The 16,667-nt window shown below is 46.6% G+C and overlaps 5 non-coding genes across 5 annotated transcripts; all 5 read right to left on the reverse strand.

The window, feature by feature from the left end:
- Positions 1–73, reverse strand: trnam-cau (transfer RNA methionine (anticodon CAU)). Its single transcript has one exon. It is a non-coding gene; the product is annotated as a tRNA-Met (tRNA).
- Positions 74–5,882: 5,809 nt separating this feature from the next.
- Positions 5,883–5,955, reverse strand: trnam-cau (transfer RNA methionine (anticodon CAU)). Its single transcript has one exon. It is a non-coding gene; the product is annotated as a tRNA-Met (tRNA).
- Positions 5,956–7,844: 1,889 nt separating this feature from the next.
- Positions 7,845–7,917, reverse strand: trnam-cau (transfer RNA methionine (anticodon CAU)). Its single transcript has one exon. It is a non-coding gene; the product is annotated as a tRNA-Met (tRNA).
- A 1,888-nt stretch (positions 7,918–9,805) lies between these two features.
- trnam-cau (transfer RNA methionine (anticodon CAU)) lies at positions 9,806–9,878 on the reverse strand. Its single transcript has one exon. It is a non-coding gene; the product is annotated as a tRNA-Met (tRNA).
- A 3,845-nt stretch (positions 9,879–13,723) lies between these two features.
- trnam-cau (transfer RNA methionine (anticodon CAU)) lies at positions 13,724–13,796 on the reverse strand. Its single transcript has one exon. It is a non-coding gene; the product is annotated as a tRNA-Met (tRNA).
- Between the last annotated feature and the right edge of the window lie 2,871 nt (positions 13,797–16,667).

The following is a 16,667-nucleotide window of genomic DNA, read 5'->3' on the forward strand; positions in this document are numbered from 1 at the left end:
TGCCCTCTCTGAGGATTGAACTCAGGACCTTCAGATTATGAGACTGACGCGCTGCCTACTGCGCTAAGAAGGCTTCTGTTTGTCAGTATTTGTTAAAACATATACTTTGTTGAGGGATCAGGGAGCCCCCATTCACAATTCTACTGCTGTCACAACATCATTTTGCAGAAAGTGAGGACAATTGGCACATATTTGGTGCCGAGCAGGGGGAATTAGCTCAAGTGGCAGAGCGCTAGCTTTGCATGTGGGAGGTAGTGGGATTGATGCCCACATTCTCCACTAGATTTTACTCAAGAGACAAAACGTCACGACCGCCAGTTGTTTCATTCAAACCACAGTTCACACATTTAAATGCATTTTCCTCATGCTGCTGCACAGAGAAGACCAATCATTTGGAGGGCTGCTGCAAGCAAGTTGCCTTCCTTTCTGCCAACAGCAGAGAAGGCAACGTGACATCAGAGGTTGGAAATCGTTTGAACACAATGCTGCCCTCCCTGAAGATTATCCTCAGGAACTTCAAATGATGGGATTGATGTGCTGCCTACTGCGATAAGGAGGCATGCACTGAATTGCTCTGCAGACAGCATGACCATGTTTTGACATCCTTACAGTCTGCATCCTGCCAAAGTGAAAAATCTTCAGAAAACATTGAGGCAGCTTAGAGAAAAATACATCAGCTTGCGATGCAGACTCAGCCACGTTATCCCTTAGAACACAGGCGCAACCTGCAAGGAGAAGCTGGCGATTCACAGTGTGCCCACACCTTTGTCATTAAGATGAAGGTGAAGCCCACAAGGGCTAAAAGGGATACGCTAAACAATCCCCGTCACAAAGCAATGCATGCTGAAACAATTGAGGGAGAGAGGGAGGAAGACATTAATTGAGATAGTGTCAGAAACATTGTGCATTTAAAAGGAGGCACAACCTACTGGCTGCTCAAAGTGTACCCACAGCTTTGGCTTTAAAATGCAGATAATGGCCTCAAGGGCTAAAAGGTGAACGGTCAACATTGAACAAACACTGTGGATTTTGAGGCTTTGCCTCAATGGCTCAGTTGGTGCAGCAGAAGACCCGAGGCGTTAATACACCAAAGTCAACGCTAGGTCGCTTCTTGAATGGCGAATACAATTTATGGGTGCACTTTTAGAAGTAAGTGTGTGATAAACAATGCTTTGGTAGAAACTGTATTGCCAAATGAATAGCTGAATTATAGCTTAACATGTTGTTGTCAAGGCAGAGGAAACATCTTTTCCTGGAGCAAGGCAGTCGACAACACGGTGGTGATGCTGCTGCAATTCCATCTGCGTGCCAGCAGGAGTTCCTTTGAGCAGCAGTGCATCCAAAAAGTAGGCACTCACCTGCAAGCAAAGGAAGATTTCTATCACTGAGGCAGGGGTGTCGACTGCTCCCTTCCACTTGTGCTGACTGCAAATTTCCCTCCCAGTTTTTCTAATACGAACCTTCAGGCCCCTCACTGATCATTACCCGGCCACTGTGGTTTTCCATTCCACTGGTGGTACAAGCTGCAGTTGCTTGGTCACGTTGAGTCGATTCGAAAAATCGCTGTGTTGAGGTAGCAGGCATAGCCAAAGCAGAATTGCTCTGCCGTTTTTCGAGTATCTTGGAGACAGAGACTGAAGTGATCCTGGGCAGCCAGAAACATGAAAACACAGCCAAGTTGGGGGAATTGTTGCAAATGTTAGAGAGCTGGATTAGCATGGTGGAGTCAGATAGATGGCCACATTCTTCACATTGATTTTCCCTTTGGGCAAAGCAGCAGGCTCACCGGTCGTTTCATTGCAAGCAGTGGTGAGGCACTTTCAGATGTTTTTCATCTGCCACAACACAGTGATGCCGAATGATTTGCAGAGCTGCTGCAAGCAGGTTGTCTGCATTTCTCTCAGCGGCGGAGATGGGAATATGAAATAAGTGGAAAAGGCGAAGGATTTTTAAATAAAAATCTGCTCTCTCTGAGGATTGAACTCAGGACCTTCAGACTATGAGACTGACATGCTGCCTTCTGCGCTAAGAAGGCTTCCTTTTGTTGGTGTTTGTTATAATATATACTTTGTTGAGGCATCAGGGAGCCCCCATGCACAATTCTACTGCTGTTACAACATCAATTTGCAGAAAGTGAGGACAATTGGCACACATTTGGTGCCGACCAGGGGGAATTAGCTCAAGTGGCAGAGCGTTAGCTTTGCATTTGAGAGGTAGTGGGATTAATGCCCACATTCTCCACTAGATTTTACACAAGAGACAAAACGTCACGACCATCAGTTGTTTCATTCAAACCACAGTTCACACATTTAAATGCATTTTCCTCATGCTGCTGCACAGAGAAGACCAATCATTTGGAGGGCTGCTGCAAGCAAGTTGCCTTCCTTTCTGCCAACAGCAGAGATGGCAACGTGACATCAGAGGTTGGAAATCGTTTGAACACAATGCTGCCCTCCCTGAAGATTATCCTCAGGAACTTCAAATGATGGGATTGATGTGCTGCCTACTGCGATAAGGAGGCATGCACTGAATTGCTCTGCAGACAGCATGACCAGTTTTGCCATCCTTACAGTCTGCATCCTGCCAAAGTGAAAAATCTTCAGAAAACATTGAGGCAGCTTAGAGAAAAATACATCAGCTTGCGATGCAGACTCAGACACGTTATCCTTTAGAACACAGGTGCAACCTGCAAGGAGAAGCTGGCGATTCACAGTGTGCCCACACCTTTGTCATTAAGATGAAGGTGAAGCCCACAAGGGCTAAAAGGGATACGCTAAACAATCCCCGTCACAAAGCAATGCATGCTGAAACAATTGAGGGAGAGAGGGAGGAAGACATTAATTGAGATAGTGTCAGAAACATTGTGCATTTAAAAGGGGGCACAACCTACTGGCTGCTCAAAGTGTACCCACAGCTTTGGCTTTAAAATGCAGATAATGGCCTCAAGGGCTAAAAGGTGAACGGTCAACATTGAACAAACACTGTGGATTTTGAGGCTTTGCCTCAATGGCTCAGTTGGTACAGCAGAAGACCCGAGGCGTTAATACACCAAAGTCAACGCTAGCTTGCTGCTTGAATAGCGAATACAATTTATGGGTGCACTTTGAGAAGTAAGTGTGTGATAAACAATGCTTTGGTAGAAACTGTATTGCCAAATGAATAGCTGAATTATAGCTTAACATGTTGTTGTCAAGGCAGAGGAAACATCTTTTCCTGGAGGAAGGCAGTCGACAACACGGTGGTGATGCTGCTGCAATTCCATCTGCGTGCCAGCAGGAGTTCCTTTGAGCAGCAATGCATCCAAAAAGTAGGCACTCACCTGCAAGCAAAGGAAGATTTCTATCACTGAGGCAGGGGTGTCGACTGCTCCCTTCCACTTGTGCTGACTGCAAATTTCCCTCCCAGTTTTTCTAATACGAACCTTCAGGCCCCTCACTGATCATTACCCGGCCACTGTGGTTTTCCATTCCACTGGTGGTACAAGCTGCAGTTGCTTGGTCACGTTGAGTCGATTCGAAAAATCGCTGTGTTGAGGTAGCAGGCATAGCCAAAGCAGAATTGCTCTGCCGTTTTTCGAGCATCTTGGAGACAGAGACTGAAGTGATCCTGGGCAGCCAGAAACATGAAAACACAGCCAAGTTGGGAGAATTGTTGCAAATGTTAGAGAGCTGGATTAGCATGGTGGAGTCAGATAGATGGCCACATTCTTCACATTGATTTTCCCTTTGGGCAAAGCATCAGGCTCACCGGTCGTTTCATTGCAAGCAGTGGTGAGGCACTTTCAGATGTTTTTCATCTGCCACAACACAGTGATGCCGAATGATTTGTAGAGCTGCTGCAAGCAGGTTGTCTGCATTTCTATCAGTGGCGGAGATGGGAATATGAAATAAGTGGAAAACGCGAAGGATTTTTTAATAAAAATCTGCCCTTTCTGAGGATTGAACTCACGACCTTCACATTACGAGACTGACACGCTGCCTTCTGCGCTAAGAAGGCTTCCGTTTGTTGGCGTTTGTTATAACATATACTTTGTTGAGGCATCAGGGAGCCCCTCTGCACAATTCTACTGCTGTTACAACATCATTTTGCAGAAAGTGAGGACAATTGGCACACTTTTGGTGCCCACCAGGGGGAATTAGCTCAAGTGGCAGAGCGAACGCTTTGCATGTGGGAGGTAGTGGGATCAATGCCCACATTCTCCACTAGATTTTACACAAGAGACAAAACGTCACGACCATCAGTTGTTTCATTCAAACCACAGTTCACACATTTAAATGCATTTTCCTCATGCTGCTGCACAGAGAAGACCAATCATTTGGAGGACTGCTGCAAGCAACTTGCCTTCCTTTCTGCCAACAGCAGAGATGGCAACGTGACATCAGAGGTTGGAAATCGTTTGAACACAATGCTGCCCTTCCTGAAGATTATCCTCAGGAACTTCAAATGATGGGATTTATGTGCTGCCTACTGCGATAAGGAGGCATGCACTGAATTGCTCTGCAGACAGCATGACCAGTTTTGCCATCCTTACAGTCTGCATCCTGCCAAAGTGAAAAATCTTCAGAAAACATTGAGGCAGCTTAGAGAAAAATACATCAGCTTGCGATGCAGACTCAGACACGTTATCCCTTAGAACACAGGCGCAACCTGCAAGGAGAAGCTGGCGATTCACAGTGTGGCCACACCTTTGTCATTAAGATGAAGGTGAAGCCCACAAGGGCTAAAAGGGATACGCTAAACAATCCCCGTCACAAAGCAATGCATGCTGAAACAATTGAGGGAGAGAGGGAGGAAGACATTAATTGAGATAGTGTCAGAAACATTGTGCATTTAAAAGGAGGCCCAACCTACTGGCTGCTCAAAGTGTACCCACAGCTTTGGCTTTAAAATGCAGATAATGGCCTCAAGGGCTAAAAGGTGAACGGTCAACATTGAACAAACACTGTGGATTTTGAGGCTTTGCCTCAATGGCTCAGTTGGTACAGCAGAAGACCCGAGGCGTTAATACACCAAAGTCAACGCTAGGTCGCTTCTTGAATGGCGAATACAATTTATGGGTGCACTTTTAGAAGTAAGTGTGTGATAAACAATGCTTTGGTAGAAACTGTATTGCCAAATGAATAGCTGAATTATAGCTTAACATGTTGTTGTCAAGGCAGAGGAAACATCTTTTCCTGGAGGAAGGCAGTCGACAACACGGTGGTGATGCTGCTGCAATTCCATCTGCGTGCCAGCAGGAGTTCCTTTGAGCAGCAATGCATCCAAAAAGTAGGCACTCACCTGCAAGCAAAGGAAGATTTCTATCACTGAGGCAGGGGTGTCGACTGCTCCCTTCCACTTGTGCTGACTGCAAATTTCCCTCCCAGTTTTTCTAATACGCACCTTCAGGCCCCTCACTGATCTTACCCGGCCACTGTGGTTTTCCATTCTACTGGTGGTACAAGCTGCAGTTGCTTGGTCACGTTGAGTCGATTCGAAAAATCGCTGTGTTGAGGTAGCAGGCATAGCCAAAGCAGAATTGCTCTGCCGTTTTTCGAGTATCTTGGAGACAGAGACTGAAGTGATCCTGGGCAGCCAGAAACATGAAAACACAGCCAAGTTGGGGGAATTGTTGCAAATGTTAGAGAGCTGGGTTAGCATGGTGGAGTCAGATAGATGGCCACATTCTTCACATTGATTTTCCCTTTGGGCAAAGCATCAGGCTCACCGGTCGTTTCATTGCAAGCAGTGGTGAGGCACTTTCAGATGTTTTTCATCTGCCACAACACAGTGATGCCGAATGATTTGCAGAGCTGCTGCAAGCAGGTTGTCTGCATTTCTCTCAGCGGCGGAGATGGGAATATGAAATAAGTGGAAAAGGCGAGGATTTTTAAATAAAAATCTGCCCTCTCTGAGGATTGAACTCAGGACCTTCAGATTATGAGACTGACGCGCTGCCTACTGCGCTAAGAAGGCTTCTGTTTGTCAGTATTTGTTAAAACATATACTTTGTTGAGGGATCAGGGAGCCCCCATTCACAATTCTACTGCTGTCACAACATCATTTTGCAGAAAGTGAGGACAATTGGCACATATTTGGTGCCGAGCAGGGGGAATTAGCTCAAGTGGCAGAGCGCTAGCTTTGCATGTGGGAGGTAGTGGGATTGATGCCCACATTCTCCACTAGATTTTACTCAAGAGACAAAACGTCACGACCGCCAGTTGTTTCATTCAAACCACAGTTCACACATTTAAATGCATTTTCCTCATGCTGCTGCACAGAGAAGACCAATCATTTGGAGGGCTGCTGCAAGCAAGTTGCCTTCCTTTCTGCCAACAGCAGAGAAGGCAACGTGACATCAGAGGTTGGAAATCGTTTGAACACAATGCTGCCCTCCCTGAAGATTATCCTCAGGAACTTCAAATGATGGGATTGATGTGCTGCCTACTGCGATAAGGAGGCATGCACTGAATTGCTCTGCAGACAGCATGACCATGTTTTGACATCCTTACAGTCTGCATCCTGCCAAAGTGAAAAATCTTCAGAAAACATTGAGGCAGCTTAGAGAAAAATACATCAGCTTGCGATGCAGACTCAGCCACGTTATCCCTTAGAACACAGGCGCAACCTGCAAGGAGAAGCTGGCGATTCACAGTGTGCCCACACCTTTGTCATTAAGATGAAGGTGAAGCCCACAAGGGCTAAAAGGGATACGCTAAACAATCCCCGTCACAAAGCAATGCATGCTGAAACAATTGAGGGAGAGAGGGAGGAAGACATTAATTGAGATAGTGTCAGAAACATTGTGCATTTAAAAGGAGGCACAACCTACTGGCTGCTCAAAGTGTACCCACAGCTTTGGCTTTAAAATGCAGATAATGGCCTCAAGGGCTAAAAGGTGAACGGTCAACATTGAACAAACACTGTGGATTTTGAGGCTTTGCCTCAATGGCTCAGTTGGTGCAGCAGAAGACCCGAGGCGTTAATACACCAAAGTCAACGCTAGGTCGCTTCTTGAATGGCGAATACAATTTATGGGTGCACTTTTAGAAGTAAGTGTGTGATAAACAATGCTTTGGTAGAAACTGTATTGCCAAATGAATAGCTGAATTATAGCTTAACATGTTGTTGTCAAGGCAGAGGAAACATCTTTTCCTGGAGCAAGGCAGTCGACAACACGGTGGTGATGCTGCTGCAATTCCATCTGCGTGCCAGCAGGAGTTCCTTTGAGCAGCAGTGCATCCAAAAAGTAGGCACTCACCTGCAAGCAAAGGAAGATTTCTATCACTGAGGCAGGGGTGTCGACTGCTCCCTTCCACTTGTGCTGACTGCAAATTTCCCTCCCAGTTTTTCTAATACGCACCTTCAGGCCCCTCACTGATCATTACCCGGCCACTGTGGTTTTCCATTCTACTGGTGGTACAAGCTGCAGTTGCTTGGTCACGTTGTGTCGATTCGAAAAATCGCTGTGTTGAGGTAGCAGGCATAGCCAAAGCATAATTGCTCTGCCGTTTTTCGAGTATCTTGGAGACAGAGACTGAAGTGATCCTTGGCAGCCAGAAACATGAAAACACAGCCAAGTTGGGGGAATTGTTGCAAATGTTAGAGAGCTGGATTAGCATGGTGGAGTCAGATAGATGGCCACATTCTTCACATTGATTTTCCCTTTGGGCAAAGCATCAGGCTCCCCGGTCGTTTCATTGCAAGCAGTGGTGAGGCACTTTCAGATGTTTTTCATCTGCCACAACACAGTGATGCCGAATGATTTGCAGAGCTGCTGCAAGCAGGTTGTCTGCATTTCTATCAGCGGCGGAGATGGGAATATGAAATAAGTGGAAAAGGCGAAGGATTTTTTAATAAAAATCTGCCCTCTCTGAGGATTGAACTCAGGACCTTCAGATTATGAGACTGACACGCTGCCTACTGCGCTAAGAAGGCTTCCGTTCGTTGGTGTTTGTTATAACATATACTTTGTTGAGGCATCAGGGAGCCCCCATGCACAATTCGACTGCTGTTACAACATCATTTTGCAGAAAGTGAGGACAATTGGCACACATTTGGTGCCGAGCAGGGGGAATTAGCTCAAGTGGCAGAGCGCTCGCTTTGCATGTGAGAGGCAGTGGGATCAACGCCCACATCCTCCGCGAGATTTTACTCAAGAGACAAAACGTCACGACCACCAGTTGTTTCATTCAAACCACAGTTCACACATTTCAATGCATTTTCCTCATGCTGCTGCACAGAGAAGACCAATCATTTGGAGGGCTGCTGCAAGCAAGTTGCCTTCCTTTCTGCCAACAGCAGAGATGGCAACGTGACATCAGAGGTTGGAAATCGTTTGAACACAATGCTGCCCTCCCTGAAGATTATCCTCAGGAACTTCAAATGATGGGATTGATGTGCTGCCTACTGCGATAAGGAGGCATGCACTGAATTGCTCTGCAGACAGCATGACCAGTTTTGCCATCCTTACAGTCTGCATCCTGCCAAAGTGAAAAATCTTCAGAAAACATTGAGGCAGCTTAGAGAAAAATACATCAGCTTGCGATGCAGACTCAGACACGTTATCCCTTAGAACACAGGCGCAACCTGCAAGGAGAAGCTGGCCATTCACAGTGTGCCCACACCTTTGTCATTAAGATGAAGGTGAAGCCCACAAGGGCTAAAAGGGATACGCTAAACAATCCCCGTCACAAAGCAATGCATGCTGAAACAATTGAGGGAGAGAGGGAGGAAGACATTAATTGAGATAGTGTCAGAAACATTGTGCATTTAAAAGGAGGCCCAACCTACTGGCTGCTCAAAGTGTACCCACAGCTTTGGCTTTAAAATGCAGATAATGGCCTCAAGGGCTAAAAGGTGAACGGTCAACATTGAACAAACACTGTGGATTTTGAGGCTTTGCCTCAATGGCTCAGTTGGTACAGCAGAAGACCGGAGGCGTTAATACACCAAAGTCAACGCTAACTTGCTGCTTGAATAGCGAATACAATTTATGGGTGCACTTTGAGAAGTAAGTGTGTGATAAACTATGCTTTGGTAGAAACTGTATTGCCAAATGAATAGCTGAATTATAGCTTAACATGTTGTTGTCAAGGCAGAGGAAACATCTTTTCCTGGAGGAAGGCAGTCGACAACACGGTGGTGATGCTGCTGCAATTCCATCTGCATGCCAGCAAGAGTTCCTTTGAGCAGCAGTGCATCCAAAAAGTAGGCACTCACCTGCAAGCAAAGAAAGATTTCTATCACTGAGGCAGGGGTGTCGACTGCTCCCTTCCACTTGTGCTGACTGCAAATTTCCCTCCCAGTTTTTCTAATACGAACCTTCAGGCCCCTCACTGATCATTACCCGGCCACTGTGGTTTTTCATTCCACTGGTGGTACAAGCTGCAGTTGCTTGGTCACGTTGAGTCGATTCGAAAAATCGCTGTGTTGAGGTAGCAGGCATAGCCAAAGCAGAATTGCTCTGCCGTTTTTCGAGTATCTTGGAGACAGAGACTGAAGTGATCCTGGGCAGCCAGAAACATGAAAACACAGCCAAGTTGGGGGAATTGTTGCAAATGTTAGAGAGCTGGATTAGCATGGTGGAGTCAGATAGATGGCCACATTCTTCACATTGATTTTCCCTTTGGGCAAAGCAGCAGGCTCACCGGTCGTTTCATTGCAAGCAGTGGTGAGGCACTTTCAGATGTTTTTCATCTGCCACAACACAGTGATGCCGAATGATTTGCAGAGCTGCTGCAAGCAGGTTGTCTGCATTTCTCTCAGCGGCGGAGATGGGAATATGAAATAAGTGGAAAAGGCGAAGGATTTTTAAATGAAAAGCTGCCCTCTCTGAGGATTGAACTCAGGACCTTCAGACTATGAGACTGACGTGCTGCCTACTGCGCTAAGAAGGCTTCCGCTTGTTGGTGTTTGTTATAACATATACTTTGTTGAGGCATCAGGGAGCCCCCATGCACAATTCTACTGCTGTTACAACATCATTTTGCAGAAAGTGAGGACAATTGGCACACATTTGGTGCCGACCAGGGGGAATTAGCTCAAGTGGCAGAGCGTTAGCTTTGCATGTGAGAGGTAGTGGGATTAATGCCCACATTATCCACTAGATTTTACACAAGAGACAAAACGTCACGACCATCAGTTGTTTCATTCAAACCACAGTTCACACATTTAAATGCATTTTCCTCATGCTGCTGCACAGAGAAGACCAATCATTTGGAGGGCTGCTGCAAGCAAGTTGCCTTCCTTTCTGCCAACAGCAGAGATGGCAACGTGACATCAGAGGTTGGAAATCGTTTGAACACAATGCTGCCCTCCCTGAAGATTATCCTCAGGAACTTCAAATGATGGGATTGATGTGCTGCCTACTGCGATAAGGAGGCATGCACTGAATTGCTCTGCAGACAGCATGACATGTTTTGACATCCTTACAGTCTGCATCCTGCCAAAGTGAAAAATCTTCAGAAAACATTGAGGCAGCTTAGAGAAAAATACATCAGCTTGTGATGCAGACTCAGACACGTTATCCTTTAGAACACAGGCGGAACCTGCAAGGAGAAGCTGGCGATTCACAGTGTGCCCACACCTTTGTCATTCAGATGAAGGTGAAGCCCACAAGGGCTAAAAGGGATACGCTAAACAATCCCCGTCACAAAGCAATGCATGCTGAAACAATTGAGGGATAGAGGGAGGAAGACATTAATTGAGATAGTGTCAGAAACATTGTGCATTTAAAGGGGGGCACAACCTACTGGTTGCTCAAAGTGTACCCACAGCTTTGGCTTTAAAATGCAGATAATGGCCTCAAGGGCTAAAAGGTGAACGGTCAACATTGAACAAACACTGTGGATTTTGAGGCTTTGCCTCAATGGCTCAGTTGGTACAGCAGAAGACCCGAGGCGTTAATACACCAAAGACACTAGGTCGCTTCTTGAATGGCGAATACAATTTATGGGTGCACTTTTAGAAGTAAGTGTGTGATAAACAATGCTTTGGTAGAAACTGTATTGCCAAATGAATAGTTGAATTATAGCTTAACATGTTGTTGTCAAGGCAGAGGAAACATCTTTTCCTGGAGGAAGGCAGTCGACAACACGGTGGTGATGCTGCTGCAATTCCATCTGCGTGCCAGCAGGAGTTCCTTTGAGCAGCAATGCATCCAAAAAGTAGGCACTCACCTGCAAGCAAAGGAAGATTTCTATCACTGAGGCAGGGGTGTCGACTGCTCCCTTCCACTTGTGCTGACTGCAAATTTCCCTCCCAGTTTTTCTAATACGAATCTTCAGGCCCCTCACTGATCATTACCCGGCCACTGTGGTTTTCCATTCCGCTGGTGGTACAAGCTGCAGTTGCTTGGTCATGTTGAGTCGATTCGAAAAATCGCTGTGTTGAGGTAGCAGGCATAGCCAAAGCAGAATTGCTCTGCCGTTTTTCGAGTATCTTGGAGACAGAGACTGAAGTGATCCTGGGCAGCCAGAAGCATGAAAACACAGCCAAGTTGGGGGAATTGTTGCAAATGTTAGAGAGCTGGATTAGCATGGTGGAGTCAGATAGATGGCCACATTCTTCACATTGATTTTCCCTTTGGGCAAAGCAGCAGGCTCCCCGGTCGTTTCATTGCAAGCAGTGGTGAGGCACTTTCAGATGTTTTTCAAGTGCCACAACACAGTGATGCCGAATGATTTGCAGAGCTGCTGCAAGCAGGTTGCCTGCATTTCTATCAGCGGCGGAGATGGGAATATGAAATAAGTGGAAAACGCGAAGGATTTTTTAATAAAAATCTGCCCTCTCTGAGGATTGAACTCACTACCTTCAGATTATGAGACTGACACGCTGCCTTCTGCGCTAAGAAGGCTTCCGTTTGTTCGTGTTTGTTATAACATATACTTTGTTGAGGCATCAGGGAGCCCCTCTGCACAATTCTACTGCTGTTACAACATCATTTTCCAGAAAGTTAGGACAATTGGCACACGTTTGGTGCCGACCAGGGGGAATTAGCTCAAGTGGCAGAGCGCTCGCTTTGCATGTGAGAGGTAGTGGGATCAATGCCCACATTCTCCGCTAGATTTTACTCAAGAGACAAAACATCACGACCACCAGTTGTTTCATTCAAACCACAGTTCACACATTTAAATGCGTTTTCCTCATGCTGCTGCACAGAGAAGACCAATCATTTGGAGGACTGTTGCAAGCAAGTTGCCTTCCTTTCTGCCAACAGCAGAGATGGCAACGTGACATCAGAGGTTGGAAATCGTTTGAACACAATGCTGCCCTCCCTGAAGATTATCCTCAGGAACTTCAAATGATGGGATTGATGTGCTGCCTACTGCGATAAGGAGGCATGCACTGAATTGCTCTGCAGACAGCATGACCAGTTTTGCCATCCTTACAGTCTGCATCCTGCCAAAGTGAAAAATCTTCAGAAAACATTGAGGCAGCTTAGAGAAAAATACATCAGCTTGCGATGCAGACTCAGACACGTTATCCCTTAGAACACAGGCGCAACCTGCAAGGAGAAGCTGGCGATTCACAGTGTGGCCACACCTTTGTCATTAAGATGAAGGTGAAGCCCACAAGGGCTAAAAGGGATACGCTAAACAATCCCCGTCACAAAGCAATGCATGCTGAAACAATTGAGGGAGAGAGGGAGGAAGACATTAATTGAGATAGTGTCAGAAACATTGTGCATTTAAAAGGAGGCCCAACCTACTGGCTGCTCAAAGTGTACCCACAGCTTGGGCTTTAAAATGCAGATAATGGCCTCAAGGGCTTAAAGGTGAACGGTCAACATTGAACAAACACTGTGGATTTTGAGGCTTTGCCTCAATGGCTCAGTTGGTACAGCAGAAGACCCGAGGCGTTAATACACCAAAGTCAACGCTAGGTCGCTTCTTGAATGGCGAATACAATTTATGGGTGCACTTTTAGAAGTAAGTGTGTGATAAACAATGCTTTGGTAGAAACTGTATTGCCAAATGAATAGCTGAATTATAGCTTAACATGTTGTTGTCAAGGCAGAGGAAACATCTTTTCCTGGAGGAAGGCAGTCGACAACACGGTGGTGATGCTGCTGCAATTCCATCTGCGTGCCAGCAGGAGTTCCTTTGAGCAGCAATGCATCCAAAAAGTAGGCACTCACCTGCAAGCAAAGGAAGATTTCTATCACTGAGGCAGGGGTGTCGACTGCTCCCTTCCACTTGTTCTGACTGCAAATTTCCCTCCCAGTTTTTCTAATACGAACCTTCAGGCCCCTCACTGATCATTACCCGGCCACTGTGGTTTTCCATTCCGCTGGTGGTACAAGCTGCAGTTGCTTGGTCACGTTGAGTCGATTCGAAAAATCGCTGTGTTGAGGTAGCAGGCATAGCCAAAGCAGAATTGCTTGCCGTTTTTCGAGTATCTTGGAGACAGAGACTGAAATGATCCTGGGCAGCCAGAAACATGAAAACACAGCCAAGTTGGGGGAATTGTTGCAAATGTTAGAGAGCTGGATTAGCATGGTGGAGCCAGATAGATGGCCACATTCTTCACATTGATTTTCCCTTTGGGCAAAGCATCAGGCTCCCCGGTCGTTTCATTGCAAGCAGTGGTGAGGCACTTTCAGATGTTTTTCATCTGCCACAACACAGTGATGCCGAATGATTTGCAGAGCTGCTGCAAGCAGGTTGTCTGCATTTCTATCAGCGGCGGAGATGGGAATATGAAATAAGTGGAAAACGCGAAGGATTTTTTAATAAAAATCTGCCCTCTCTGAGGATTGAACTCAGAACCTTCAGATTATGAGACTGACATGCTGCCTTCTGCGCTAAGAAGGCTTCCGTTTCTTGGTGTTTGTTATAACATATACTTTGTTGAGGCATCAGGGAGCCCCTATGCACAATTCTACTGCTGTTACAACATCATTTTCCAGAAAGTTAGGACAATTGGCACACGTTTGGTGCCGACCAGGGGGAATTAGCTCAAGTGGCAGAGCGCTCGCTTTGCATGTGAGAGGTAGTGGGATCAATGCCCACATTCTCCGCTAGATTTTACTCAAGAGACAAAACGTCACGACCACCAGTTGTTTCATTCAAACCACAGTTCACACATTTCAATGCATTTTCCTCATGCTGCTGCACAGAGAAGACCAATCATTTGGAGGGCTGCTGCAAGCAAGTTGCCTTCCTTTCTGCCAACAGCAGAGATGGCAACGTGACATCAGAGGTTGGAAATCGTTTGAACACAATGCTGCCCTCCCTGAAGATTATCCTCAGGAACTTCAAATGATGGGATTGATGTGCTGCCTACTGCGATAAGGAGGCATGCACTGAATTGCTCTGCAGACAGCATGACCAGTTTTGCCATCCTTACAGTCTGCATCCTGCCAAAGTGAAAAATCTTCAGAAAACATTGAGGCAGCTGAGAGAAAAATACATCAGCTTGCGATGCAGACTCAGACACGTTATCCCTTAGAACACAGGCGCAACCTGCAAGGAGAAGCTGGCGATTCACAGTGTGCCCACACCTTTGTCATTAAGATGAAGGTGAAGCCCACAAGGGCTAAAAGGGATACAGTAAACAATCCCCGTCACAAAGCAATGCATGCTGAAACAATTGAGGGAGAGAGGGAGGAAGACATTAAGTGAGATAATGTCAGAAACATTGTGCATTTAAAAGGAGGCCCAACCTACTGGCTGCTCAAAGTGTACCCACAGCTTTGGCTTTAAAATGCAGATAATGGCCTCAAGGGCTAAAAGGTGAACGGTCAACATTGAACAAACACTGTGGATTTTGAGGCTTTGCCTCAATGGCTCAGTTGGTACAGCAGAAGACCGGAGGCGTTAATACACCAAAGTCAACGCTAGCTTGCTGCTTGAATAGCGAATACAATTTATGGGTGCACTTTGAGAAGTAAGTGTGTGATAAACTATGCTTTGGTAGAAACTGTATTGCCAAATGAATAGCTGAATTATAGCTTAACATGTTGTTGTCAAGGCAGAGGAAACATCTTTTCCTGGAAGAAGGCAGTCGACAACACGGTGGTGATGCTGCTGCAATTCCATCTGCGTGCCAGCAGGAGTTTTTTTTTCAAAAAAATATACTTTATTCATAAAAATTTATCATGAGCATTACAGAAACATTTCAAATTGTCTTGACTGTACATTTCCGGCAGGGTGACATGTTGCCTTGACTTTCTTTCATTCAATTTTGATATTGTCGTACACATATCACTCTTTACATTACAATTCCTTCTTAAATATTTACAGTGGCATGTTTGTTTTATACATTGGAGTGTTGGTTGCCCAGACCGAGGGGCTTTACACTGTTACGCGCCCCTCGGTGTACATTTGCTGGAAAGACTTTACACAGTGGTCTTTCCCCATTGCGCCTTGGCGGCAGCTGCCCCAAGCTTGAGTGCGTCCCTCAGCACGTAGTCCTGGACCTTGGAATGTGCCAGTCTGCAACACTCGGTCGAGGACAATTCTTTGCACTGGAAGATCAGCAAGTTTCGGGCAGACCAAAGAGCGTCTTTTACCGAGTTGATGACCTTCCAGCAGCAGTTGATATTTGTCTCGGTGTGTGTCCCTGGAAACAGTCTGTAGAGCACAGAGTCCTGTGTCACAGAGCTGTTTGGGATAAACCTTGACAAATACCACTGCATCTCTCTCCAGACCTTCTTTGCAAAGGCACATTCCACAAGGAGGTGTGTGACCGTCTCATTTCCCCCACAGCCACTCCGAGGGCAGCGTGCATTGGTGCAGAGCCTTCGGGTTTGCATGAAGAATCTGACAGGGAGGGCCTTTCTCACCACCAGCCAAGCTAGGTCTTGGTGCTTGTTTGAAAGTTCTGGTGATGAGGCGTTCTGCCAGATGACTCTGGCAGTCTGCTCAGGGAACCATCCAACGCCCTCCACGGTCTCCTTTTCCCTGAGGGCCTCGAGGACATTACGTGCTGACCACTGCTTCATTGCCTTGTGGTCAAAGGTGTTTTTCTTCAAAAACTTTTCCACGAAGGACAGGTGGTACGGTACGGTCCAACTACTTGGAGCGTTCCGCGGCAATGAGGCCAGGCCCATCCTTCGTAACACCGGGGACAGGTAGAACCTCAGTATGTAGTGACACTTGGTGTTTGCATACTGGGGGTCCACGCACAGCTTGATGCAACTGGACACAAAGGTGGCCAACAGGATGAGGGAGGCGTTGGGTATGTTCCGCCCTCCCTTCTCCAGAGGTTTGTACATGGTGTCCCTTCGGACACGGTCCATCTTGGATCGCCAGATAAATTTGAAGATGGCCCGGGTGACTGCTGTGGCGTAGGGTCGGGTTATGGGCCAGACCTGCGCCACGTACAGTAGCACCGAGAGTACCTCACACCTGATGACCAGGGTTTTGCCCGCAATGGAGAGGGAGCGTTGCTCCCACCAGCCCAGTTTCTGTCTTACCTTTCCTATGCGCTCCTCCCAGTTTTTGGTGCACACCCCAGCAGCTCCGAACCATATCCCCAGCACCTTCAGGTAATCTGACCTGACAGTGAAGGGGATAAAGGACCGGTCGGCCCAGTTCCCAAAGAACATGGCCTCGACTCCAGAGCAGACCTGACCCGATTGGCGATGACCTTTGCTAGAATTTTGTAGTCCACATTCAACAGTGAAATGGGTCGCCAATTTCGAATTTCTTCCCTTTCCCCCTTCTGCTTGTAGATGAGGG

Source organism: Scyliorhinus torazame, chromosome 11 (assembly GCF_047496885.1).
Source record: "Scyliorhinus torazame isolate Kashiwa2021f chromosome 11, sScyTor2.1, whole genome shotgun sequence".
NCBI lineage: Eukaryota > Metazoa > Chordata > Chondrichthyes > Carcharhiniformes > Scyliorhinidae > Scyliorhinus > Scyliorhinus torazame.